General features: G+C 31.9%; 1 protein-coding gene across 11 annotated transcripts in view; it reads right to left on the bottom strand.

The window, feature by feature from the left end:
• The window catches only part of GULP1 (GULP PTB domain containing engulfment adaptor 1), a 409,533-nt gene that overhangs the window by 219,625 nt on the left and 162,358 nt on the right, over positions 1–27,550 (bottom strand). The gene's annotated exons all lie outside the window — the stretch shown is intronic.

A 27,550-nucleotide genomic window follows, 5' to 3' on the forward strand; every position in this document is an offset into this window, starting at 1 on the left:
ACTTGAATAAAGTTATTAATCTTCCATTTCCCTACATGCTAAATCAAATGGCTAATTAAATAACTTTTCAGGTCCATTTGATGATTTTTCAAATCATTTAAAACAAGCCAAATAAAACTATGTTAATATTATGACCATTGACTTTTCTTCAGTGTGTGTGTGTTTGTGTGTGTATTATAAACTAATTTGGTGAACTGCTAAAAACTATACTCCTGAGAAGATGTTTCCTACATTCATAATGGAAGAAAATGCTAAATTTCAGATGGAAATTAGAGAAAATGTGGATATAATTTTTTCTCTATGTTCAAAGACTCCCTGTTATGTATCCATAGGCCATTTGGGTTTCCAAAGTCTCTAGATTAAGAACTCTTGATTTATATGGTGTTCTCTACTGTTCAGAGTATGATGTCCCAATTGTCCTGATTTTACAAGGATGTCTAACTGAGAAGAAATTTCAAAGACTGCCTGTGGAGTGACAAAAGATTTTTTCTAGGTCTCTCTGACATTTATTATATGATCTTATTTTGAAAAGCCATTTTTTATCCTTTCAACTTCCTTCACCCTTTATATCTTCTCCAAGAGATTGAAGGGAAAAAAAAAAAAAAGACAAATAAAAATGTTTGTTAAAAACAAAAGATCAAATACTATTTATTTGGCTGAAATAAAGGGAAAAAAAAGGAAACTCAGGCCAGATATGCTTTCCTATACTTGTCTGATTGTAATTATAGATACTCAAGTGGTTATGATCATCACAGAAGACATAAACCCGTGTCTCTGCATGATCAGTAAGAGTTTCCTCTAGTGCTAGGTAGGGTACAAAGGCACAGATTTGATAAGAGTTGAATTAAGGCTCCTCTAGCTGCCAGTTTCCTGGTGGATAATACATCCATCTCCTCTAAGACCAGGCTAAAAGGCACAAAGTTAGCTCTAAAAGGGACATAGCATTTGAATCCCCAAACTCAGTGTCAAAGCTTATGATTTGCTGCAATCAAGCAAAGGGAACAGACTGCTGTTCTTGTACACTATTTGCGACAGTAATCATGTATTTGATATTTAAAGTCATATTTAAAAAAAGAGAGAGAGAAAATATAAGAAGTTGATAAAGATCTTGTTCCTAAATCCAATCCTACAAATTTTTGTTAAGCTCCTATAAGTGTGTGTGCGGGGGAGGCTTAAATCACTCATTTGGTCAAGAAATATATTCTGCTAGGGAGAAACAACTTATAAAGAGATTATAAAATTATTATTTACATAATAATTTGAAGGAAAGGGCTATTAACTAGAGGCACAAGAAAAAGTTCAATTTCTCAGCTCACACATGAATGGAGTCTCAAGGAAGCAAGAGATTCTAGTAAGTAGAGGTGACAAAGTAGAGAGTTCCAGGTATGGTCAGCTTACGCAGAAACAGGGAGTGGAAAGGGGAGCAAGGGAAGGAATCTTATATTCTGGGACCTAAATAAGCAAGTTTGAATGAAATACAGAATAAATGACAAAAAGTAATGTGAAATAATCCTAGAAACATAAATTGGGAAGTAGATTAATAACGGCCTTTAAATGGCAACCAGGGAAGTTTAAAATTTTATTTTATAGCCTTAGAGCCATTGAAGTCTCAGGAACCCAAGAATAAGATGATTAGATTGATTATTCAGAAAGATTATTTTGGCAGTTATGTAGAAAGAAGACTGAAAGGTAAAAAAAAATAAGTTGGGAATCCATTTAGGTGAAAACTTATGAAAGTGTGAACTGAGTTATGAAGATGTGAGAATAGAGAAGAAATCACCAAATCATAAGTCAGGGGTTAAAAGAAAACTTTAGAGGTCATCTAGTCCTACTCTTTAATTGCACAGATAAGACAATTGAGATTTTAAATGTTTAGCTCCAGGAACCTGATTTGAGAGATGCTGAGGAAGTAAAATTATAAAGACAAAAACTAATAACTGATGAGATATGGGAATATGGGAAGATTCAAGAATGACTAACTCTAAGGGTGCTAATGCAAGTAAACAGGAAAAATGTTCCTTCAATAGAAACTGAGAGGTCTGTAGTAGGAAGGAGATGGGTGTCTTTTTTCTCTTTAGGGTCATACTCACTTTTGGACGTACTCACTTTGACATGTATATGGGATATTCTGTATGAGATAGGCAACAGGGAGTTGGTAATATAGGACTAGAATTCAGAAAGCAGAGATTAGGCTGGATTTATTCATCAGGAATTCTACATAGAAATGACTGAATTCAAGGAATCAGATGGGATCATCAAGAAAGGAGAGCATAAATATGATTAAAGACAGAAATTTAGTAGACACCCAGAATTGGAATGCAGAGGTGTGCTGATAAAATGTTTAAACAATTGGCACAATATCCATGACACACTTTGACATTTTCTCCATTACTTTCTTAAGTCTAGAAATCAACACAATAAATCAAGTCCTGATTGGTAGCATTTGTTGATTTCTGAAGTGTGAATGCTCACACTAAAAATTTGAAAATCAGCTCTCAAAAACCAGTTCAAGCTGGCTCTAGCACAATACTGGAATGAGACAAAAATCCAGCAAAGGAGAATGAATAGGAGCAATCAGCAAGGTAATAAAGAATCATGATATAGTAGTTATGAAAACCTATGGAGGAAAGTATATGAGGAAAAGAGGGTAAGGCAAGTACTGAGTCTAATACTCTAAATCAGAAATTCTTGCACATAAAAAAAGGAATAAAATACAAAAAGTTGATTTTATTGCTGAAGATGTTTAAATTGCTGAACCTAATTTTAAGTTGATGGAAAACTGTTGTTTACTCTATTCATGATCTAACCAGATAGACAACTGAGTTTGAATTTTTCTTAGAAGGTTTTTTCATGAAATAAATCCTCTCAAAAAAAGTTCCAATAATGAGAGGCCTGGACATCTAAAAATCATTTTTTAAAATATTTTATATTTACTACACTAAAAACACTGAAATTTTATTTTTACTTAGAATACTTTGAAACACTCTATATTACCTTTGGGGAGAAAGGAAAAGGGTAAAATGATTTTGAAAATATGAAAGATATTGATGTAATTCTCATTCTAATCTTATTTCCACTAACATGTTTAAAATCTTCTTACCTTTTCCCCCTTTCTCATTTTTCTTTCCTTGACACTGTGTTCAGAAGCTTACAGATAGGAGAAAAAAATTAATGTCTCTTCTCTTGAAGCTATTAAACTAGAAGAATAGGATCTACATTTTCTAAATAATCACAGAACTTGTTTTTCCTCCAAAGAGAATCAACACCAATGAATTATCATTAACTTCTTAAGACTCTTGGATTAAATTTTATAGCCCCACATATAAAACCCTGAAATAAAGTTAATTCATTTTCGCAAGACATCATTTCCCTTAATATTGAGATATAGAAATTATAGGTGCCTCTGGAGTAATTTTTATATATATTCATGTACCCAGAAGTGCACTCACATATATTCACACGCAGATTTATACCCATTTTTCTGGACTGCTTTTCTAAGTCTGCATTTATGAAATAAATGGAGGTCATTCTTGTATCACCAGCTTCATAGCATTCCAAAGAAAACTGCACTAATGGACTAATTTTTCTGTGATAAAACTTAAAACTAGTTTCCTGTTGAAGATTCTCCAAATTGATAAAGAGTACTATAACTAAAAATGAGTAGCACACTAAGTACAATGTCCAGATGCATAGTGAGTGTGAGCAAGGTGCAATCTATGGTAAAGGAATTACCAAGAAGAATAAGAGAAAAGGATGTCACCAAGTAACCCCAGGGTAGGAAGAGGGATGGAAAATAAATACAACCAGTGTGCACCAATGGCATTTTGTGACATTGTTAAAAAAAAAAAAAAAAAAAAAGTAAAGAAAGATTCCAGCAGTTTGGTTAGGATCCCCTCCCTCTCTACTGCAGGTAATTTTGGGGAGGTCAAGGGCAATCATAAATAATATGGATGAATAGGAATGGGTGGATTGCAATCTTCTTTTTTGAAAGAAACTTTTGAGTTTATGAGCTCAAAAATCAATCAGTATATGCTATCATCATAAAATCTGTAACATTGAAAGATAATCTTGCTTTTCTATTATAACTTTTTAAAAACTTAGCACAATATATAATCTTCAAGTAGAAAAGAATCTTTAGAGGTTTCCATAATCCTCTTTTTTACCCAAGAAAGAATTCCTTTTACAGCCCTCTTGAAAGGCAGTTGCCTTGCCTCTAGAGACATATTAATTCTAAGGGGTTCATTTACTGCATATCCCAAAAGGATTTAATTACATTGACTTTCAGAAGATAAAACTCATATATTCCAAGAAAAAAAGATTTCATCTGAAATCTATCTTCCTTTCTAAATAATATAGAGAAATAATGTAACAAATAATGTAATAGAGAAACTATAGTAACATAAAAGTCCTCACTTTGGGAAAGTCTAAAAATTTGTTGGATTACTCTTGAGTTTCTGGATATCTCTATCATATACATATAATTAAATTGTATCCATATGTAGATGTAGAATATAACTTCCAGGAAAAAGTTTTTTTAAAACAATTTAGGTTCTCAACTGTTTGGGATGGTAAAGATGACCATGGATTCTCAAAGGCTTTATCAGGACAAGATCTGGCAAGCTGCCATAAAGGTGGCAAGGATTCAAATATACTCTTCCTAAGAGACTGATTCATATCTTGTTGATACATATTTTACGAAAAAGATTTCTGTCAAAAGGTCAGCCTCTGCAGAGGGCTAGCTCCTGTAGAGAAACTTAATAGCAGAAGGTAAGCCACAAGCAAATGAACATTTATGCTCACACTGACTCTGGAAAGATGCAAAAATAAAGTGGCTTTCAGTTCTATGCACCTCCATTTACTAACTCAGAGATGGTAACTGAGAGCCTAAAACGGTTCTAAGAATCATTCAGGTCTTGAGTTATTTGCAAAAATTAGCTTAACTGTAAATACTTGAAACAGAAGTATGCCAGTGTTAGTTATTATGGCTATCATCATCTCACCTTGAACACCTCATAATGAATGTAAACAAAAAGACCTCTAGATTATAAACCAACACTTTGAGCAAATGATGAAGTAAAGAAATTCCACGACTTTGAAAAAAATCATGCAAACTGAGTCAATGGGAAGATAGAAAAGAAGAGAGTAAAAAACATGTCAAAAAAAAAAAAAGTCAGTCTGGATCTTCATTTAAAAAATGGAGCAATCAACAAGCATTTTTTTAAACATTCATTATGTGTATAGCACTGTTCTAGCACATATCATAGAAAGGCAAAAAGGCTTCAAGTATAAAATGGTACTGAAACCTAGTCTTAAGGTAAATTAAGGATTCTAAGAGGAGGAAGTAAGGCAAGACTGCATTTCAGGAATGGGAAACAGCTACCACAAAGATTTGAAAACAGGAAATGGAATGTCATGAGAAGCCCTAATGAGTACAGTTTGTTCTAGAGAATGTGTAAAGAAGGGAAATGGATAATAAGACTGGATAGGTAGGCTGGGGACAGGTTGTAAAGATATTTGAATGCCATAACAAGGACTTCTTATTTCCTCCTAAAAGTGAAAGGAATCAATGGTATTTGCTAAAGAGAAGAATAACATGATCCAAGTTTTAAGAAAATCACTGTTAGCTGCATGGAAGATGGACTAGAGAAAGAAGAAATTTGAAGTAGAAATTTAAACCACTTAAGAGGCTATTTAATAATCCAAGTAGAGGAATGGGGACTTAATTAAGATTAGGGACTGTGTGAGTGGGGAGAAGAGGATAGATTAAAGAGGCATTAAGGAAGTAGAAATACAAAAGTTTCAACTGTTTAAATATAAGAAATGAGCAAGAAAGAGTCAAGGTTGTGAACATGGGGAACTGGAATGACCTTCAAATGTAATGGGGAAGTTCAGAGAAGAAGCAAATTTGTGGAAAAAGAGAATTAAGTTTTGTTTTGGACATTATAAACCAGATATATATTTTAGGATATCTAATGACAAATGGACAGTCAACAATTAATGATATAGGACTGAAGTTCAGAAGTATAAAGCTAATATATAGATCTGGTAGTCATCTACATAGAAATGATAACTGAACTCATGGGAGATGAAATCACCAAGTGAGGCAAGTACAGAAAGAGGACTCAAATCAGAACTTTAGGTACACCCAGAGTTAGGGGAAATAAAAGAAATGATGATACAGCAAAGGAACTGAGTAGTCAAAGAGGGAGAAACAAGAGTGAGCAAGATCACAAATTTCAGAGAAGAAATAGTGTCTAAAGAGTAAAAGATGCCCAATAGTGTCAAATGCTATAGAAAGGTAAAAAAAATTAAATAGATTGAGATGATTAGATTTTGCAAATAATTAGTCATTTGGTAATTTTGAGAGACCAGTTTCAACTGAGTGATAATTTTAGGAGCCAGGTTTCAAAGGGACAAAAAGAGAATAAGGGCATAAAATTACTTTTGTTCTTTCCCACTACCCCCAGGAGTTTAAGGAATTAAGATAAGGAATTAGCAATATAGGAATGAGAACTTATTAAGGATAATGAAAAATTGAGCCTGTTTGAAAGCCTCAAGTAAACTATCAGTAAACAAGGAGAGATTAAAAATTACAGAGATAAAGTAGAGATAATTATGGGTATAATCTACTGAGAAAAAATTGTAAGAAATAAAACCAAGGTAACATGTTAGCTTTGACATGGATAAGGAGAACTTCTTCATTAGAAACTACAGTGCAGGAAAGAATGGAGATATTCCAAAATGGTGTAAAATATAGAAAAGGGGAGAAAAAGGAGTTTTTAGTTAATATAGCCATTCTGACTATGTTGGATATAACACTCAAGCTGTCTGTTATCCCCTATCTAGTGTAGCTACATAAGCAAATATCAATTTCTGTACTAGAAATGATTGCTTTTATAATAAGAGGAAAAAAGAAATTGAAAGAGTTCAGCAATGAGGAAACAAAATTATCATTTTTTGCAATTGATAATATATTGTAGAAGATCCTAGAGAATCTACTAAAAAGTACTTGCAAAATTGCAGAATATGAAATAAACCCACAAAATCATCAGCATTTCTATATACTACCAACAAAGCCCTACAGCAATAGAGAGAAGAAAAATTCCACATAAAATAACTGTGGAAAACATGAAATATTTGGGAGTCTACCTGCCTAGACAGATCCAGGAATTATAGTGTAAATCAATTACAAAACATTTTTCACGCAAATGAAGTCAGATTTAAATGCTTGGAAAAATATCAGTTGTTCATGCATAAGGCAAGCTAACATAATAATAACAATTCTACTTAAATTAATTTATTATTTAGTGCCACACCAATCAAGCTACCAAAAAAAATTTTATTGAGCTAGGAAAAAATAATAACAAAATTCATCTAGAAGAACAAATGAAATGTAATAAAAAAATTTTCAAAAAATTAGCCTTACCATATTTAAAACTATAATATAAAGTGAATATCATCAAAACTATTTGGTACTATCTGTCCAATGAATCTTTCTCTGACCATTGTAAGTGGTTCTACTTAATCTCTATTTCAATTGTGTGAACCACTATGAATGGACTGTTCTTAAGTAATAATTTTTTTTTGCTTTTGGTTTTGGTTTTATTGTCACTTGCTAAAATACCCACATCATAATATAAGGTTCTTGGGTGAGATACATTACATAATTATTTTCTTTTTTATATCTCTCATAGTTTCTTGTCTCAGATGTGGCTAAATATATATTTACTGAAATAAAAACAAAATTATATGGTACTGCTAAGAAATATAAAGGCAGATCAGTGAAACAAGGAAGGTACTTAATACAGAGTAATCAATGACTATACTAATCTACTGTTTGAAAAATCCACTCCAGTTTCTGGAACAAGAACTCATTATTTGATTTAAAAAAACTGTAGGGAATAGTGGAAAATAGGAGGGCAGAAACTAGACATAGATCAACATCATCTACCAAATATCAAGATAAAATTGAAATTGTTACATGACAGACATAAAGGGGATACCATAAGCAAATTAGAAGAGCAAGGGATAGTTTACCTGTCAGATCTAGGAAGAAGGAAAAAAAAATATGACCAAACAAAAGATAGAAAATATTATGAAATGCAAAAAATAATTCTGATTATATTAATTAGAAAGTTTTTGCACAAAGCCAATGCAACCAAGATTAGAAGGAAAGCAGAAAACTGAGAAGCTGCCAGTATTTCTGATAAAGAACTCATTTCTAAAATATAGAGAACTGAGTCAAATTTATAAGAATATAAACCATTCCCCGGTTGATAAATGGTCAAAGAATATGAACAGGGCGTTTTTGGATAAAGAAATTAAAGCTATCTATAGTCATTAAAAAATGCTGTAGATTACTATTAATCACAGAAATATAAATCAAAACGACTCTGCGGTACTACCTCATACCTATCAGAGTGGCTATCATGACAAAAATGGGGAAATGTTGGATGTTGGAAGAGATACAGGAAAACTTGGATGTAGGAAAACTACTCTTGGTACAAATGTGGAGAGCAATTTGGAACCATGCCCAAACGGCAAACAAACTCTACATACTCTTTGATCCATAAATACCATTACTGGGTCTATGTACTAAAAAGATAATTAAAAAAAGGAAAAGGACCCCCATGAACAAAAATATTTATAGCAACTCTTGTAATGGCAAAGAATTGGTAATCAAAAAGATACTCATCAATTCCAGAATGGCTGAAATAGCTGTGGTACATGAATGTAATGGAATAGTATTGTGCAAAAAGAAATGATGATCAGGAAGATTTCAGAAAAAACAGAAAGACTTCTATGAACTGATGCTGAATGAAGTCAGCAGTACCAGAAGAAGACTGTAAACAGTGACAGCAACATGGTGGGATGATCAACTTTGATAGACTTACCTTTTCTGAGGAATACAATGATCTAAGACAAAGCTTCTTAAACTGTGAGTTGTAACTCTATATGGAGTCAGTAACTGATTGTAGGGATCACAAAATTATGATTTGTTGTCAGTAAATGTTTGATTTGTATACCTATTTTATATCCCTATGTACCTAGGATCATGCAAGTATTTTTCAGGAGAAAAGGGGTCATGAGTAGAAAAAGTTTAAGAAGAGTTGAGTAGAAAGAGTTTAAGAAGAGTTGAGCTAAGTTAATTAATTCTAAAAGACTCATAATGGACATCCAAAAAAGAACTATGGAGTCCAGGTTCAGGTAGAATTATACTATTTTCACCTTTATTTTATTTTTTTGTTTTTTCTTTCTCATGGTTTTATCTCTTATCCACCTCATTCTTCTTTCACAACATAACTGATGCAGAAATATGTTTAATATGTCTATAAATTTATAATTTATTCAGATTATTTGCTGTCTTGGGGATAGAGGAGGGGGGAAAAAATTAAAACTCAAAATTGCAACCCAACTGGTTCTCTTCATTCTTTTCAACTCTGAGCCTAGCCATTTGGTTCCACTGGTTGTTCAAGATAAATGCCCTAAGGGACTAATTCAAAAGTTTTCTCTTTTAACTGCTTATAATCTGGGTAACAGATATTCTCCAAATACTATTAAGATTGTCAATGGAGTGTTCTACCTCAGGGAACAGTGAGTTCTTTAGCATAAAGAGCCTTGAAATAGAGTCTCTATGACCTTTCCTTGAAGGTATTATAAATAGAATTCATGATTAATAGAGTGATTAGACTATATACAATGTGAAGGTGCATTCAAGTAATGACAGTCTATGGTTCAAAATATATCAGACCTCAGAAAAGACAGACACTCACATATACATTATTGATCCTCATAATTTAGATTCCAAATTTGCAAATTCATCATCTTGCTAAAATTTATTTGTAATCTCAAAATCATTATTCACAATGCTTTCATTGTCATTTGTTGCAAAAAACAAAACAAAACAAAACAAAACAAACAAAAACAAAAAAAACCAAGTTGTCTAGACATACATCTTCCCAGCTAAAATTGAACAAGGTGGACTCTGCTGTCTTGTTTCAGATTTTCTACTGTAAATAAGTGGGGGGTTTTGCAATCTATTTAGTGTCTTTTTTTCATACTTTTGCTCCTCTTGTTGGTGGTTTAGTTATTTAAAATTGTCCCCAAACATAGTACTAGCATGATTGTCATTATTCCTAAGCACAAGATATGTCTTTCAGAGAAAATGCATGTGGTTAGATAAGCTTCATTCGGGTATGAGATATAGTGCAGTTGACTGTGAATTCAAAGTAAATGAATCAATAATATGGTTCATCCAGAAAAAGGAAACAGAAATTTGCCAGAATGTGCTTAAGTAAATGTGACCTAACCTTGTATTATCCCTAGGAACAATGGTTCATTATTCACTAATTTAGTGAATATAAAGTATACATTTATGTATAAATTTTAACTACTGCCAATAACAAGAATCAACTATATGTATATGTGTCTTTGTGTACACACACACACACACACACACACCATACCCTTCATATATAAAACCATGTACTTTTACCTTCTATAAAAGTGGAAGACATTTGAAATGCAGACATATTATAACCTTTAAAGGTCACTCAATATTCTAGAAATGTTTTTTGAACCATCAACTGAATCTCCACTTAGATGGCAGTATATTTTATTTGTTAGACTACAGTCAGATTTATAGGATAGGATGAAACATGATAAATTATAGAACTCTAGGATTTAGAACTTAGAGGAACTTTAGAGAGCAAATCTTTCCCAATACGACAAAGATCTACAATTTCACTGCTTTATACTATCTCTACCCCCCTGATGATAATCCGTCCCCTTCACAATTTACTAAAAGAGCTGCAATGGTAGAAAGCTGATAATGTGAACCTCTGAACCAAGGTAGTTAGTGCTAGGACAATGGTCCATTACTGAGGCCATAGTTGAAGGCTTCCCAGTATGGTTGATATTAAAGCTTGTGCTCTACTGGGATAATCTTTTGAGAGGTCAGGGTCACTTTCATAGCTCAATGAAATAGTTTAGATTTTTTTCCACAATTTCCATTTTAAAAAAGATATAACAGCCTTCTGAAATGAAAAGTTCCTTTTCTTATATAATGGAGTTAGGTCCTTCAGGATACTTGTCAAACCTCTGACATCTAATTCTGTAATATTCATTCTTTATAGTTAAATTTCCCCAAGCATCTTTGCAGGCAATCTTTTTGTTTTTCAAATCTTTCTTTTAGTTATTGCCAAATTAAGCTTTCAAAAACCACACAAATTATGGAATTTTTCCCATAAAGATTATTGAGCTATTATGCTTTAGAATATGTGCCTGCTGGCTAATACTAGACTAATAAATCATAAAAATGACTTTAGAAATAGTTACACAGCTGTGATCAATATGCCAATTAAGAACCATACTTCATTCATGCCATTTCCCAGTTAAAAGCTCAAGAAAAAAATTAAGCTACAATCATGCATGTATTAAAGTGTGCTTTTTATTTATAATATAAAACTACTTAACTATGTCAAATACTGTTTTAAACATTCCAAAATAATTTTAAATGCATAACTCACAATTTAAAACACATATACAATATACTCATATATACATAAAATTCACTCATACACACATACACATACATCTATACCTATGTGTATGGTGCACCTATTATATATCAGGATTTAAATCAATCAAATCCAGAAAAAAAAAGTTTAACTTTGGGGTGAGGGGGAAGGGGAAGCAACACTATTCTGCTACTACATAGGATTTATATAATTCTTTCCAAAATACTAAAAGTGCTTATTTGGGTTAATAACTATAGCAATCTAGTGTTTAACGAACCCAAAGATCCCAACTTTTGGGATAAGAATTCATTATTTGATAAAAAACTGCTGGGAAAACTGGAAATTAGAATGGCAGAAATTAGGCATGGACCCATACTTAACCCCATATACCAAGATCAAAATGGGTCCATGATTTAGGTATAAAGAATGAGATTATAAATAAATTAGAGGAACATAGGATAGTTTATCTCTCAGACTTGTGGAGGAGGAAGGAATTTGTGACCAAAGATGAACTAGAGATCATTATTGATCACAAAATAGAAAATTTTGATTATATCAAATTAAAAAGCTTTTGTACAAACAAAACTAATGCAAACAAGATTAGAAGGGAAGCAACAAACTGGGAAAACATTTTCACAGTTAAAGGTTGTGATAAAGGCCTCATTTCCAAAATATATAGAGAATTAACTCTAATTTATAAGAAATCAAGCCATTCTCCAATTGATAAATGGGCAAAGGATATGCACAGACAATTTTCAGATGATGAAATTGAAACTATTTCCATTCATATGAAAGAGTGTTCTAAATCACTAGAGAAATGCAAATTAAGACAACTCTGAGATACCACTACACACCTGTCAGATTGGCTAAGATGACAGGAAAAAATAATGATGAATATTGGAGGGGATGTGGGAAAATTCAGACACTGATGCATTGTTGGTGGAGTTGTGAACGAATCCAACCATTCTGGAGAGCAATCTGGAATTATGCCCAAAAAGTTATCAAACTGTATATACCCTTTGATCTAGCAGTGCTACTATTGGGCTTATACCCCAAAGAGATACTAAAGAAGGGAAAGGGACCTGTATGTGCCAAAATGTTTGTGGCAGCCCTGTTTGTAGTGGCTAGAAACTGGAAAATGAATGGATGCCCATCAATTGGAGAATGGTTGGGTAAACTGTGGTATATGAATGTTATGGAATATTATTGTTCTTTAAGAAATGACCAGCAGGATGAATACAGAGAGGCTTGGAGAGACTTACATGAACTGATGCTAAGTGAAATGAGCAGAACCAGGAGATCATTATATACCTCAACAACGATATTGTATGAGGATGTATTCTGATGGAAGTGGATTTCTTCAACAAAGAGAAGATCTAACTCAGTTTCAATTGATCAATGATGGACAGAAGCAACTACACCCAAAGAAAGAATACTGGGAAATGAATGTAAACTGTTTGCATTTTTGTTTTTCTTCCCAGGTTATTTTTTACCTTCTGAATCCAATTCTTCCTGTGCAACAAGAGAACTACTCGGTTCTGTACACATATACTGTATCTAAGATATACTGTGACATATTTAACATATATAGGACTGCTTGCCATCTGGGGGAAAGGATGGAGAGAGGAAGGGGAAAAATCAGAACAGAAGTGAGTGCAAGGGATAATGTTGTAAAAAAATTACCCAGGCATGGGTTCTGTCAATAAAAAGTTATAATTATTTTTTTAAAAGTGGCTTATTTGAAAATTTATATATTCCTAAAGAAAACATAATTACTTGAGAGTAGAATTCTGATAGTCTACTTCTAATCTCTAACTTTGAGTAGCTCCAAAACAATTCTAGTAAAATTCTTTCTTAAAAAGTAATTTAACATTTCATTATAATTTGAAGAGAATTGTTAATACATTTTAACATTAAAAATAAAAAGAATGATTAAATGTTGAACTATCTTAGGCATCAAGGAAAATAAGTAAAGATTATAAAATGAGATTATTGGGAACTGTCAAAAAAGAATGAAGTAAAATAAACTCATTTTTACTGTTTAGGTTTTTTTTTAATCTATCTGATCAGTCTTAACCAAATCAGATTGGTAAGTTTCTGTGCTCCTTATATTTAGTGTGTATAGAAAAATAAAATGAAATAAAAAAGACAATACTGAAAGTGAACCTGAAAACATTAAAAATAGATTTTAAAGTATCTGTCTACCAAGAAAAGTGGAAATGCTATGACTTCACAGATAATTTTACTAGGAAGTGAAGTTTATCCAATTATTCTTCAATTAACAAATCATCTAGGGACAAAATTACTTTATACAAAGACAGCCTAGCTTCCACTTGGGTTGGAAAATATGTAATCTGTCAACTCATTAAAACTGATAGTAATTGAGAAAGTTACAGTCTATCATAAAATTTATAGCTAAAACAGACCTTAGGAATCATCTTTGTTTCTGCTCCCATTTTTTTTCTTATGGATGATGAAATTTAGGCCCAGATTGATTATGGGTCTTGCTTAAAGTCAGAGTCAGCAATTAGTCTTGGTGATGGTGATAGAGGCACTGATGTAGGGCATTCCCAAATACAGGATCTACAGAGATAACATTGAGAAGGTGACCCCAGGCTTGGGGCTAATAAGCAGTCTACTCACTGAGAAGGGAAGAATGTGAGTTTAGCCCAATATGGATCTGACATTGAGAACATTCCCTGGAGCAAGGAATCTTAACCTTTTTGGGGTCCTAAGTCCCTCTGGCAATCTGGTAAAGGTGATAAATTCTTTAGAATGTTTGTGGGCTACAATCCAAATTGAAAGAAATGCTAAATGTCAGAGATTAGTTAAAATAAAGATGTTAATCTTTCTTATTCAAGTTTGTAGATTCTTTAAATATATCTACAGACCCCTTATAGAATCTTCCCATAGAGAGAGGAAGATCATGAAGGCATTAGGTAGAAACCTTCTCTCCCCTTTACCCCTTCCCAGTGTAGGGCTGAAACTCTAATTAAAACAATACTGTCATTGCTACTGGAAGGGGTATGTCAATCTACTCTGTATTTTCACTCAACATCGCAGCATTCTTGTATGTTTTCAAGTAAATACATTCCTTCCCAAACAAACTTGCCTGTTCCCTTCAATGGGAGGGATACCATGACTAACTTGGCATACAGAAAGCATATAATAAATGTTTTTTTGACCATTTATTCCTTCACAGGAAGTCAGGAAACCACAGTCTATCTCATCTATAAAGAAAAGAAGGAAAAATTTATATTCTGTAATACATTCTTATGCCTCCAATGTCACTTTTACCTCTAGTAACAAAATTTCTAACAAAAGATGCAATTGGAGAAATGAATCCTCTTTAACAATATTACTGTTATATTTTCCTTTTGCCTATTAAAGTCACCTTCCCTTTATGCAACACACCAAATCATATTTACTTATTACACTATTTGAATCTGTTATTCAAATTATAAGTTGTATAACACAACATAAAAGTGATTATTCAAAGGGATGTGGGTAGCTGAATAAATCCATTGAAAGGAGAAAATGGGAAGGTCATTCTTATATGGAGAAAGACAATTCTGCATGTGTATATATATATATACATATATATATATATGTAAAATGAATAGTTGGAACCTTTGAGAATAGGCCAAATAATGAATGGAAAATAACTATACAATCAAAAATCAAAACAGAATCACAGAATGTTAGAGCTGAAAAGAAATGTCAACCATTATGCTCATTTAACAAAAAAGAAAATGGAGACCTTTGGCTGGTACTGTTAATTAGAACTTGGGACTTCTGAATCTCCTTATCCCTAGTTTACTGAACATACTATCATAGCATATATCCTCTCTCAATTCTGCAACTAGGAATAGAGATGAACATATTAACATAAAGAAGTTTAAAAATCTGCAATTTTACCATAGCACAAAAAATACCATAGAGAATACTATTCTGTTAATACTTTAAAACTTCAGTACAACAAGAAGTATTAAAATATGGCAACCACATCTATCACACTCTATCATATATCTAGAAGCACATACCTAATGCTACTGTTTCTCTGTTTTTCATGTCCATTCCCTTCAAAGAGTCTGGCACACTAATTTTTCACCTCCTAGCAACATAGCTAGAATTAATTTTTTTTCTTTTTCAAATAGTATGGGATAGAAGGAAAATGTATCATCTTTTCTAAATACATTTCAATAAGAAAATGAGTAATTGAACACTATTGCTGGTCAGAATCTATTTCCCACTTCCCCATAAATATTTTTCTAAAATACCCCTGAAAAATTAGAATACACAGTGCAATGATATTATTGTGGAGGGAAGGAAAAGCAGTTTATTTCTGTGTCTGCAAGACAGTAGTTTAGAGAAAATGTGTTTTAAGCTCTAGTGTGGCCATTATCACACAGTATTAAAAATGCTTTCAAATGATAAAATCTTAATTTGCTAAACTTAATTTGTCACAACTTAAGGTGAGAAAGAGAATATTCCCAATAAGGAAAGAATGTTACTCTTAGACTTTTAACAATAAATATACAGTGGTTCTTTATTCATTTTTTTCCCTTTCCTATATTTACAATTCATTTTTGTCCACAGAGGAAGAACTTAGAAGAAGGGGGGATGGGTGGGAATAATAATAGATAATATTTAGAAAGCACTCTACATAAATAGTAAGAATAGGAGATGTGAGCTAATATTATCCCCATTTTTGCAGATGAGGAACCTGAGGCAGACAATTGTAAAATGATTTATCTGAGAAATAAAATTGTTTTGAATTCAAGTCTTTCTGGCATATTCAGATCCCTATCTATTGTGCTATCTCACTGCCTTCTTACAGAGTTGATAAATGCTTCAAGAATATAGTTTAGAATAGAATGAGTTGCTTAGAACTGATGTATAGAAGTATGGATAGTACAATTTTACATATAAATACATATTTGTGTCTAATAGTAACCATCTATAAGGTATAAGAAGGGACAAAGGAATTTACATTATTATATATTTAAATATATAATTTATATTTTATATATAAATATATACTAATATGATGTTATAATATTAACATAACTAAGTAATGATTATGATACAATTAATAACATAATATATAAACATACTATATATTCAAAATAAATAACAAGTTGCACATAATTCTCATGTGCAATTACCTTTTTTTATTGTACTATGTTATGTAAATGCTTGTTTTATTTCATAATTTTTTTAATTTAAAAAAGAATAGAATGAGTTGGAAGGTTTTCAAGGGGCCTCTGGGTAAGTCATTGTTTTAATCCTGTTTGCCTTAGTTTCTTCATCTATAAAATCAGCTGAAGAAGGAAATAGCAAATTACTTTTATATCTCTGCCAAAAAAACCCAAAGAAAATCAGTAAGTGGCAGACACAACAGAAAACAAATAAACAACACCAAGAGTCCTTTAGCTAATTGGGAAAACATACTTAAGAGAAATTTGAGAGACAAATTCTCTTCATATGAATGGAGTGTAAAATATATTTATGGTAAAAGCAAGATGATCAAAACACTTTGCAAACCTTAAAAATAGTAAATCAAAATAAATCATGATTACTATTAATTTTAATATTGTCTTACACCAAAAGCTATATAAGGCACATCATTAATAAATAAGGTGGATAACATAAAACATGGTTAAGTCAGTACCTTCATTAATCTGAAAGTAATATGTAGAAGATAGGGAGATTCTAGCAAGAATAAAAAACAAAGAAAAAACTAAAATGGCATAATGCCTCACATACCCTGGAGTATAAAACATGATTTGATTTATTTAAGTCTGTGGCATTGTATAATATACCTTAAACCTCAAAAGCTATCATTTTTCTATACTCATTGACAAGATCATTCTTTGTATAATATTGTAAAATAAAGATATTTTAGATTATATGAATTGCTACCAGATTTTCACTGCTTATGAGATATTTAGCATGTGTAATTTATTGATCAATGTTTCCAATTATAAAAATCTTTTAAAGAAATATTTTCTTTTTACCCAAGTATGTGAAGATACAGAAACTGATTTTATTTTAAAAATCAAGCAAAGACTCTTAAGGTAAGGATCTTAAAAAGACATCTATGAGAATTTGCAGTCTTAGAGAAAACACACTTTAGAAGTGACTTTGAAAAAGTTTATATGATTTAATTATAACCATAAAACAAGTTAATCAGGGAAACTTACAGATCCATTTTAAAGGTCAAAAAATAAAATCCAAATTCTCTGAGAAATATATGTCTGTTTAAAAGTTATACTTAACCCCTTCTTTTACTTTTCAAAAACTTTAGAAGTTTTCAACTTTCAGGCTCTTCACTTGTAAAAACTGAAATTTTGATGGGATTTTTTTTTTAAGTATTTGAGCTATATCTGTCTACCTTTATCCCCAGAAATTTTCAGAGTTGAAAAAATATCTGAAAGTCTAACCCGGTCTGAGGCAAGAATCCATGCTCTACTTCGCTGGCAAATAGTCAACAGGATCAGTTTTGAATAAACCAATGGACAAGGAAATCATTACTTCAAGGGTGATCTTTATTATTTTAAAGCAGAAATTCTTACTTTATTCTTTCCTCAAAATTTAAGATCATAAGATCATAAATGGATATCATCATCTTAAGAATGAATGTAGCTATTAAGAGTGATGTAGTATACTTGGAGAATGTATGTGAAAGAAAAGGAGTTAAGCCTGATATCTTTATTTCACTAAACTATCCTTCAAGGACTTCTGTCTTATTATAAATATGTCTAAACTGCTATATTATACCTGGACCCAAATAATGAGAACTTTTTAGTTTCAAGGTCCCTCAAGTTGAGGTACTTTCCCTCCTCTAGAGCAAGAGCACTAGGGCATATACTAAGTTCACTCTCTCTCCCCTAGGAACCTCCCTAATTCTTTAGACCCAGCACTTGCTTCCCAGTCTTCTTCCCTGCTTATGAAGACAGTTAAGTAGTGTCTTTTCACTTTCAGACCCTGCTAGACCACTTTTAGTTAGCCTATAGGACTTTTAAGAAATAAAGTGCTGCTTTTTGGCTATGATATTCCAAACCACATTCCAGTTCAACAGGGATAATAAGCATCAGAATAGGATCTGAACCCAGGTCTTGTGACTTGAGTCAATCTTCCTTCTATTCTACCACTTTAACATTAATGTACAATGCATACTGTATCTCTTGTAGTAAAAAGTTATCCTCAGTGCTAAGAAAACCAGGTAGAAAATGTGAGATCATTTAAGAATCTTTTAAATTGCTCCATCATATACATTTGTAAAAAAACAGATCTATTATCTTTTTTAAGATTTTAATTTTTTATTTAATATTTTCCCCAGTTACATTCAAAACATTTTTTACTTTTGTTTTTAAGATTTTTGAGTTCTAGGTTCTCTCCCTTATTTCTACTCACAATTAAGAAACCACATGTGAAGTTATGCAAAACATTTCCAAAAAAATCAAGTAGTGAAAGAAAATAGCAGACCTATCATTTTAAATTTTTGAAAAAACTTGATTTGAATTATTCCTGTCATTTTAGACTTTTGACTCTTTTAATTTTGACTTGGGGGAAGTTTAGAGGTAAAAAATAAAAAATAAAAATAAACTAATCTATTTTCCTTCTGTTTAAATGAACTCATAGAACACAAATATTAACTTCCTATTTTAATAAAGTCTCTTTTAAAGTTAAATTGGCATAATTGTGGATAATGATTCAGACCCAGATTTTCAATATAAAGATATTTTTGTGAGTATTGAATTTACTTGCATAAAAAAGGCAAATTGTTTTTAAGTAGAAAGTTCAGTTAAACAAAAGATCTCCTTTAAAAAGGCAATTTAAGTTTAAGTATAGACTTTTCTAATATGAAGCTAATATTTATTAAACTTATTTAATTATCATGAACATAAAACAACATGGTATTCTATTCACCTGGGACAAGAGAAATGAGAGAACGGTCAATGCCAAAAATTAAAAAGAAAAGAAAAGAAATCAAAGTAAATTTTTATCTACCACTATTTAAATATCAATTTGATCTTCAGTATTTTTGTCACACTCATTTGCAAATTATACCTCAGATTATAATGCCAGAATATTTATTCTTATATTAGCAAGATTTATTAAATAGAATATTTATTAATAACCTGAGTGGCAGTGATTTTTTTTGTCTTTTGTCTTTTTATTCCCAGTATTTAGCACAGTATATGGCATACAATAGGTGCTTCATAAATGCTAGTTAATTGACGTATGAACAATGGACAAAACTTGTGTTCTTTGTGAACACAGCTTTGTATTCAGAATTAAGCAAGAAACAAAGTTTGGCTTAAGTCACAGCTTCTGTCTTTATGGAATTGGCAGTCTAAAAGGAGAATAAGATATATACTATACATGACACAAAAGTATTATATAAGCACATTGGAAATGCAAAAGCAATCAAAAATTAATATATCTCTACAAAATATTGGGATCACAAAATCTGCAGCATTATTAACAAAAAAATAAGAGTAAATGGGGAGAGAGTGAAGGAAATATACATTTATGAAGCCCTGTTGTTCAAGAGAACTGACTCCCAAATCTGAAACAATTTTAGCAAGATATATATTAAGTCATTTGGTAGAGAGGAGCCATCTGGAAAAGAAAAGTGGCTCCCTCTCCCCAGATTCTGGAAGATTTACAATTGCATAGGTTTTGACAATGGTTTCTACACGGTAGTCACATGTGAACCATCTGATGAAGATGTAGCACACATCTTCTTAAGGAAACTCAAAACACAAGCTTGGGTGAATGCAAAACAACACAGGAATGAAAGGAACCAAAACAAGAACACTTTGGATAGATCCAGGGTCAGGGGGAACCTTATAGTTATCTCCAACATTCCTAAAGAGTTACCGGGATTGGGTAATATTCTGGGTGCAGGCAACCTTTACACAGAGGATTGGATTTAAGCAATATAATAATTCCTCTGAACAATATAATAACTCATGTTTCCTATGGCACCAAATATGAATGTTCCAAGCACCGCACTACACACTTTACAAGTATTTCAAAAAGTGAAAGAATCAATATTTTGAGGGCAACTCGGTTTTAAAACATAGGGGAAGAAGGAAGAAATCAGATGTTTTTTACTATTTATAGTTATTTACACATTTAAGAGTTACCTATGTTGAAAACATTCAAGTTATTGTGCCAGGTGTTGGAATACAAGCAAGCAACCAAACAAATAAAATATTCAGAAATGGAAGTTTTGCCTTCAATGGGAGCACATGCTACCTCTTGTGTTTGGGATGGGAGAGATTAAACAGATGCTAGATTATATGAGAAAGGATAGAGCAATAACAAGAAAACATATTAGAATCTTTGAAGTCAAATTTAATGAGAAATATCCTTAAAGATAACAAAATCAATTAAGTAATTTAGAGTTAGCATAAAAACACACAGGGCTTATTTTTTAAGCCATTTTGGGCAGAAACAAAGGAAGATTTTAATTATTAGATAGTCAATATTCATGGCTTTAAAATGCCAATATAGCAAAAATTATGATACTAACACAATTAATCAATAGGTTTAATGCTATATTAATTAAATTACCAGCAAAAAACTAGAATGATGTATAGATTAGAAAAAGAGAGCCTGGAATAAAAATGTGTTTAGCAGTCTAAAGATATTCAATAAACATACAAAAATACAAACTCCTATGGGAAGGAATTCTATTCCCAATAAGAACTTCCAAGAAACTTAGTTTCTGAAACTTATTTTTGACTAGTTAGTCAAAAAATGGGTTTAGACTTTCTATGCCATATACCACAATAAAATCCAGTTTTTTAAAAATTGAATTTGGAAAAATCAGAGCAGAACAGAAAATTATATATATTGTATCTCACAAGTATAGGGAAAGAATTATAACCAAATCACAGATAGACGAAACTGAAAAAGACAAATTATAGTTTAGGTTATGCATTATTTTACAAAAGAAAAAACTAATGTATAAGCAAAAGCAACAAACTTAAAGAAGCGGAGGAAAAATTGGTAAAGAAAGAGAAATCTTTCAAATAAATATTTTTGGAAAAGCCTGACATTCAAATGGTCAAAGGATTTAAACAAATATTTTTAATGAGAAACACAAACTATCAATAATCATATATTTTCAAAATCACTAATAGAGAAATGAAAATATAAGTAACTCAGTTATCACTTCATAGCTACCAAATTAATAAAAAAATTCTGAAAGTTGTAACAATTATGCCCCTTTAGACAAACTGTACTATCAACAATTAATGAAACTGCAATCCATCTGTGATTCTGTATGGCTTTGCAATCACTGTCCAACGTCTGGTACTCAGAACTTCTTTATTTCTACCCCTTAGAATCTGTGACTTCAAGGATTCTAACACCCCTGATTGTTATTGCTCTGTCCCTTCTCATATCATCTAGCATCTGTTTAATCTTTCCCACCCCAAATACAAGAGGTAAGAAGTAATCCCAATGAAGGCAAAACTTACATTTCTGGATATTTTGTTTGTTTGCTTGCTTGCTTATACTTCATCACCTGGAACAATAACATGAATATCTTCTACAGAGATAACTCTTATACATCTAAATGACTATAAATAGTAAAAACATCTGACTTCTCTCTTCCCCCCAGTTTTAAGACAAAGTTGCCCTCAAAATTCTAATTCCTTCAATTCAGTTCAGTTTTGACTAAGTTGGCTAAAATTGTGCCAAATTAATTCATTCTTATTTAGAGCACTGGGTAAAGGAAGGAAAAGAGAGGCTACAAAGAAAAGATATAGATGAGTCATGGAATTGAGAGTCATTAAAGAAGGTATCTAAATCAGAGAAAGGGTTAGAACCAGGAATCATAAGATCTACACCAATATGATGAACTCAATCAACTCACTTTTTATGTTTCTTCACCCGTAAAATGAGATGGGTTTAACTAAATGACCTCCAAGATCCTTTATAGCATTAAATTAAGATTCTATACTATCAGAATAAGGGGGAACAAGAGAATATCAATAACTACCAACCTAAATATCCAACTTTCCTGTGTAATTTCTAATGGTGGGATCCTCCAAATTCCTTTCTTTACAGATGACTCTGCAAAGTACAGTAGTTTGTTGGAATCTTTACAAACTGCTAACTCATTAGAGTTGATAGATTATTGATCTGATCTTACAAGAAGATGTTTTGGGCCAGAACCTGAAACAAGGTACTAAGTAGAACTAATCGATATAATGCTTGTGTTCACACTTTTACTCATTGGAGTTCACACATTTGGGAAATTTCAGGGTTTAGTATGAGATATCTGAACTCATACCTCCCTTGAAGCTCTTAGGACCAGAGAGCACTATGGCAGAAAACCCATAATCCCACTCTCTCAGAAGAGTCCTATATAAGCCAGTGAAGAGTGATTCATTCCAGAATTTTTAGAAATTAAAATATCTTATTATTATAAAAATAGTTTTCCAAAATGATCTTAAGGATCCTCAGTCCCTGGATCACTTATCATAGTCCAGACTGTGACACATAATTATGTATATCCCTCTCTACCCTCATCTCCATGTCCAGACATCTCTTATCAGGAAAAAAAGGTATTCAATAAAAATAACCAATATATCAATAAAATCTTATACCTCATGTAATGTTATATAATTCTTCTCATAATTCTAAGCTTAATCATTATAATGACACAGAATACAATTTTACTTTTGTAATTGTTCTTCTTTCCAGTTACATTGTGAAGTCATCTGGTATAATGTTTTAATGATTCTGTTGACTTCACTGTGCACTGATTCATGGTTAAAGGTAGGGTTTACTGGGGCGAGAGGTGAGGAGAAAGAGCATCCCTCATCATGGAATGCTAGGAGATGGAATGTTATGCATCAGAAACAGCAACTAGATCAGGCAGACTGGAATGTCAAGCATGTAATAGCTAAATGATGTGTAATCAGTCTAGAAAGGATTGCAAAAGGCTTTAATATTAAGGAGAGAAATTTGCATTTCTCCCTAGAGGCAAAAGAGATAGACTTAAGGAAGCTTCTTCAATCTAAGAGTGGCAAGGTCAGATATGTTTTAAATTTCCCATTTGGCAGCTGCTTGGAGTATGATTGGAAATAGAAAGAAACTGGATTTTGAGAGAACAACTGGGGGGTCTATAGCAATATGCCAATCAAGAAGTAATGAGGGTCTGAACTAGAGTATTAGCTGTTTAAGCAGAGGGAACAAATGAAAAAGATGTTTAGGGTAGCCTGGCAACTTATTTGTGTACTTGGCATATCTGACTATTTAAATTCTACAAGTTTTGTGAGGTGGGGAAAGAAAGCCAAATGATAGCAAATTCTTTCTTCCAAATGACTTTGCTTTAAATAGTTGGCATGGAGAAGTATTACATTAAAAACAAACAAACAAAAAATAACAAAAACCTCATGAATTAGCTTTTTTCCTTTCATGCAGACATAAGTTAATTAGAAAGTTTTAGGATATATTTATGGTGATGATGATGATGATAATGGATTACCTAAGCATGTTAAAATACCTAAACCAATTTAAATTATAACTTAATAATCCTACTTAGTCTTAGTCTGTTGTCTAGCCAACTTTAAAGAAGCAATTAATTAATGTCATTGAAAATTAAAAAGATATAAAGACAGATGTGCCCTGTTCTCACACAGTTATCTCTTAGTTATGCAAAAAATTTAATTTTAAAGCTTTGATTTTGCATTCCAGAGACAAAATTACAACCTGAGTCTTACAGGAATTAAAGTAAGCTGCACAGGAATGCATGTCTAATCAACTCACTGATGGCTAGTTGGTCCTTGATATATCACAAATCTCCTATGGTAAAATTATTTTGTGTTACAATAAATGGTAAAGTAAAATAAAAATCACTAGCAAAACATTTGTCATTTTAAAGTGAAACATGTTTTTCACTCCAAAGTGATCTTTTCTACTTAAACAACAAATCATATCATTTGCCTCCAAAAAAAGATATCAATAACAATATTTCAAATTATTTAAGTTCAGATTAACTGAATAATTACTGAAATCTGAGTTTACCTGATCATACATTTAAAAGTTTATTACTTAAAACATAAATAAAATCTTATCTACCTCTGCAAGAGATCTGCTACTTTTCCTCAAAGGTTTAAAAAATAATATATTCCAAGTGTATATGCAAATCCCTTATTCTTTTGCAAGTGACTCATTAACTTCCTGATCTAGAGATCTTATTCTTTTTGAGTTCTCTTCTTTACCTCCAAAGCAACGTGACTCCATTAATTTTCTCCTAACCTTGTTTTCTATGATATTTTGATTTTCTCTACTTCTACATGTTTTGTTTTTTTCTACTTCTCTACGAATGTTGCCCAACGTTCCTTTGATGGCTTTCTTGTCTCTCTTAAATCCTCTCTGAGTAATGTTTTACATAACTGATATGTGAAGAACAGTATGCTGGTAGAAGACCCTTATAACCTAAAATGCCTCAACTACTACAATCAGCTTGCTCTCCCCACTCCAGCCCATGATCTTCCAAAAGAGCAAGTGTGAGTATCACTTCTCTATTCATTAAATGCTAGTAACTCTTTATTTTTTCCAGGATGAAATATGAAAATCCTGTTTGGCTTTTAAAATCCTTCAAAATTTGACCCCTTCTTACCTTTCAAGTCTTCTCACACTTTAGCAGTCTTTGATACAGTGACACTGACTTCCTTACTGTTTCTTCTAACAAAACACTCAGTCTTTTGACTGCATTTTCATTGGTTGTTCCCCATGCCAGGAATTCTCCACCTTCTGATTTCCTTCAGGATTCAAAGTCCTATTTTTTGCAAGTCTTTCCTAGTCTTCAGTAATCTCACCTTCTTCCCTCTGAGATTATAACTCCACAGTCTATCCTGTTTAGATCTTGTTTTTATATCGTCATTTACATGACTATGAGATCTTCCAAGAAAGACTGTTTTTACTTTTCCTTATATACTTAGCACTTGGCCCAGTGTTTTACACACATAGCAGGTACTTAATAAATACTTACTGATTACTATTAATAACAAAAATAGCTAAATCTATATGGTACCCATAGGTTTGAAAAGCACTTTATATAGTGTCATTAAATACTTGTTCATTTTTCTGCTTTTCTTATCTTTTAGATAGGTTTAGTCAAGATTCCTTGACCACAGCTGGAACTATAATGACTTTTCTTTCCCTACTTTTCCATGTGCGAGAACAACAATGAATATGTGTGAGAAGTAGAAAAGCAACACTGTGTATGTAATGGAAAGGACACAAGAATGAGATTATTACTAGCATACAGTGAAGTTCTGCAAATAGTTTCAATTATCTTAGCCTCAGATATTAATAAAATGAAAGTCATATATACTACATTTTTTGAAGATCCTTTCCAGCTCTAAATACCTCTAATGCAATACCTGTTTTAAAGTACTCAAATAAGTAATTGCAATTGCCTGAATTCTAAGAGTTTTAGGACTGTTCCTTGAAATCTGAAAGAGAGAAAGGGAGAGACAGAAAGAGATAGAGAAAAAGAGAGAGGTCTATCTAAAACAGTAAATCTAAGTACTAGTCTGTCTATCTTATTATCTATCATACTGATTACATTTGTTTTTACACCCACAATCACTGTCAAATAAGTTCTTTGCCTCCAGGAGTGAATTACACTTAGCAAACCCCTAGGGTTCTGAGAATGTATCAGGAAGACCTCATTTTAAGTTTCTCCTAACTACCTGACACTGGACTTTCCGCTTCACACCCTGTATGCTTTTGCTTCCTCATCTGTAACATGAGTGGGTTGGAATCTAGATCTTCTGTTTTTTTCTCCCAGCTCTAAATCTATGATCATGTGAATAAAAGAGTTAAGATAAAATAACTGATAAGCATGTTCCTCTTGCTATTCCCTGGTTTCATTTCCAAGGGGGAGGTGTAATTTTAATTATTCACTCAAATCACATTGGTCCATACAGTTACTCAATATATGCTTTTGTTTTGGAAATTTCATTATTTATAGTATTACACATATTGTGTAAATCATTCCTCTGATTCTAGTTGTTTTCTTTTGCATCAGTTCAGAGAAATTATCCCATATTTCCATGAATTCCTCATGTTGTTATTTATCGCATAATAATACTCCATAATATTCATGTCACATTTTCATTCCTTAACTAATGGACAGCCATTTTGTTTCTAGTTCTTTGCTGTCCAAAAATGCACTGCTATGAATTTTTTAGTATATAGAGAACTTCTTTTTCTAACTTTTATCTCCTTGGAATAATACAACTATTAGGAGACTGATGAATCAAAAGTTATGAATTATTTCAACAATTTGGTCACATAATTCCAAATTATTTCCTAGAATGATTAGATTAATCTATAACTATAGCAGCATGATATCAGAATGTTTATCTTCCCCAATCTCTCTAGTATTGACTTTTTGAAGCTACTGTGGCATTTTAGAAGTTTAAGAATAGAATACAGCTTTACCATAAAATAATTGAGGGAATATAAAGAAGATGCCATCATCAAGAAACAATGAAAAGATGTAGTGATTATAAGAAATAATTAGTAGTTCCTTCAAATGACTATCTTGCAAGGAATGGAAGAAGAGAACATATAAAAATAACAAGGACATATAAAAGAGCCTTACATGCCATAACAATGGAAAGGAAGAGTTTAGTTACATACCATGAAATTCAGTATTAATCTTACCCTATTCTATAAAAACAATAATAATGAAATTTTTGAAAAAGGAATATAATGTGCTGAAAACAAGAGCAAATAGTTTGAAACAGTAAAGATAATTTATCCTGTAGGTTTGAACATACTAATGGGAGGAGAGTAGGGGATTGCAGTAGAGAGTAGTAACATTTAAGAACAATAAAGACTGAGAAAATCAATATAAGAACACTATTTGAAATTTAATATACAGTGTACATGCAGTGTACAAAAGAAATATAAGGCAAACAATTGTGAATAGCTTTAAATTTCTAGTGATGATTTGTTGCTTATCTATGAGAGGAGGGCAA

The sequence above is a fragment of the Antechinus flavipes genome, chromosome 3 (genome assembly GCF_016432865.1).
Source record: "Antechinus flavipes isolate AdamAnt ecotype Samford, QLD, Australia chromosome 3, AdamAnt_v2, whole genome shotgun sequence".
NCBI lineage: Eukaryota > Metazoa > Chordata > Mammalia > Dasyuromorphia > Dasyuridae > Antechinus > Antechinus flavipes.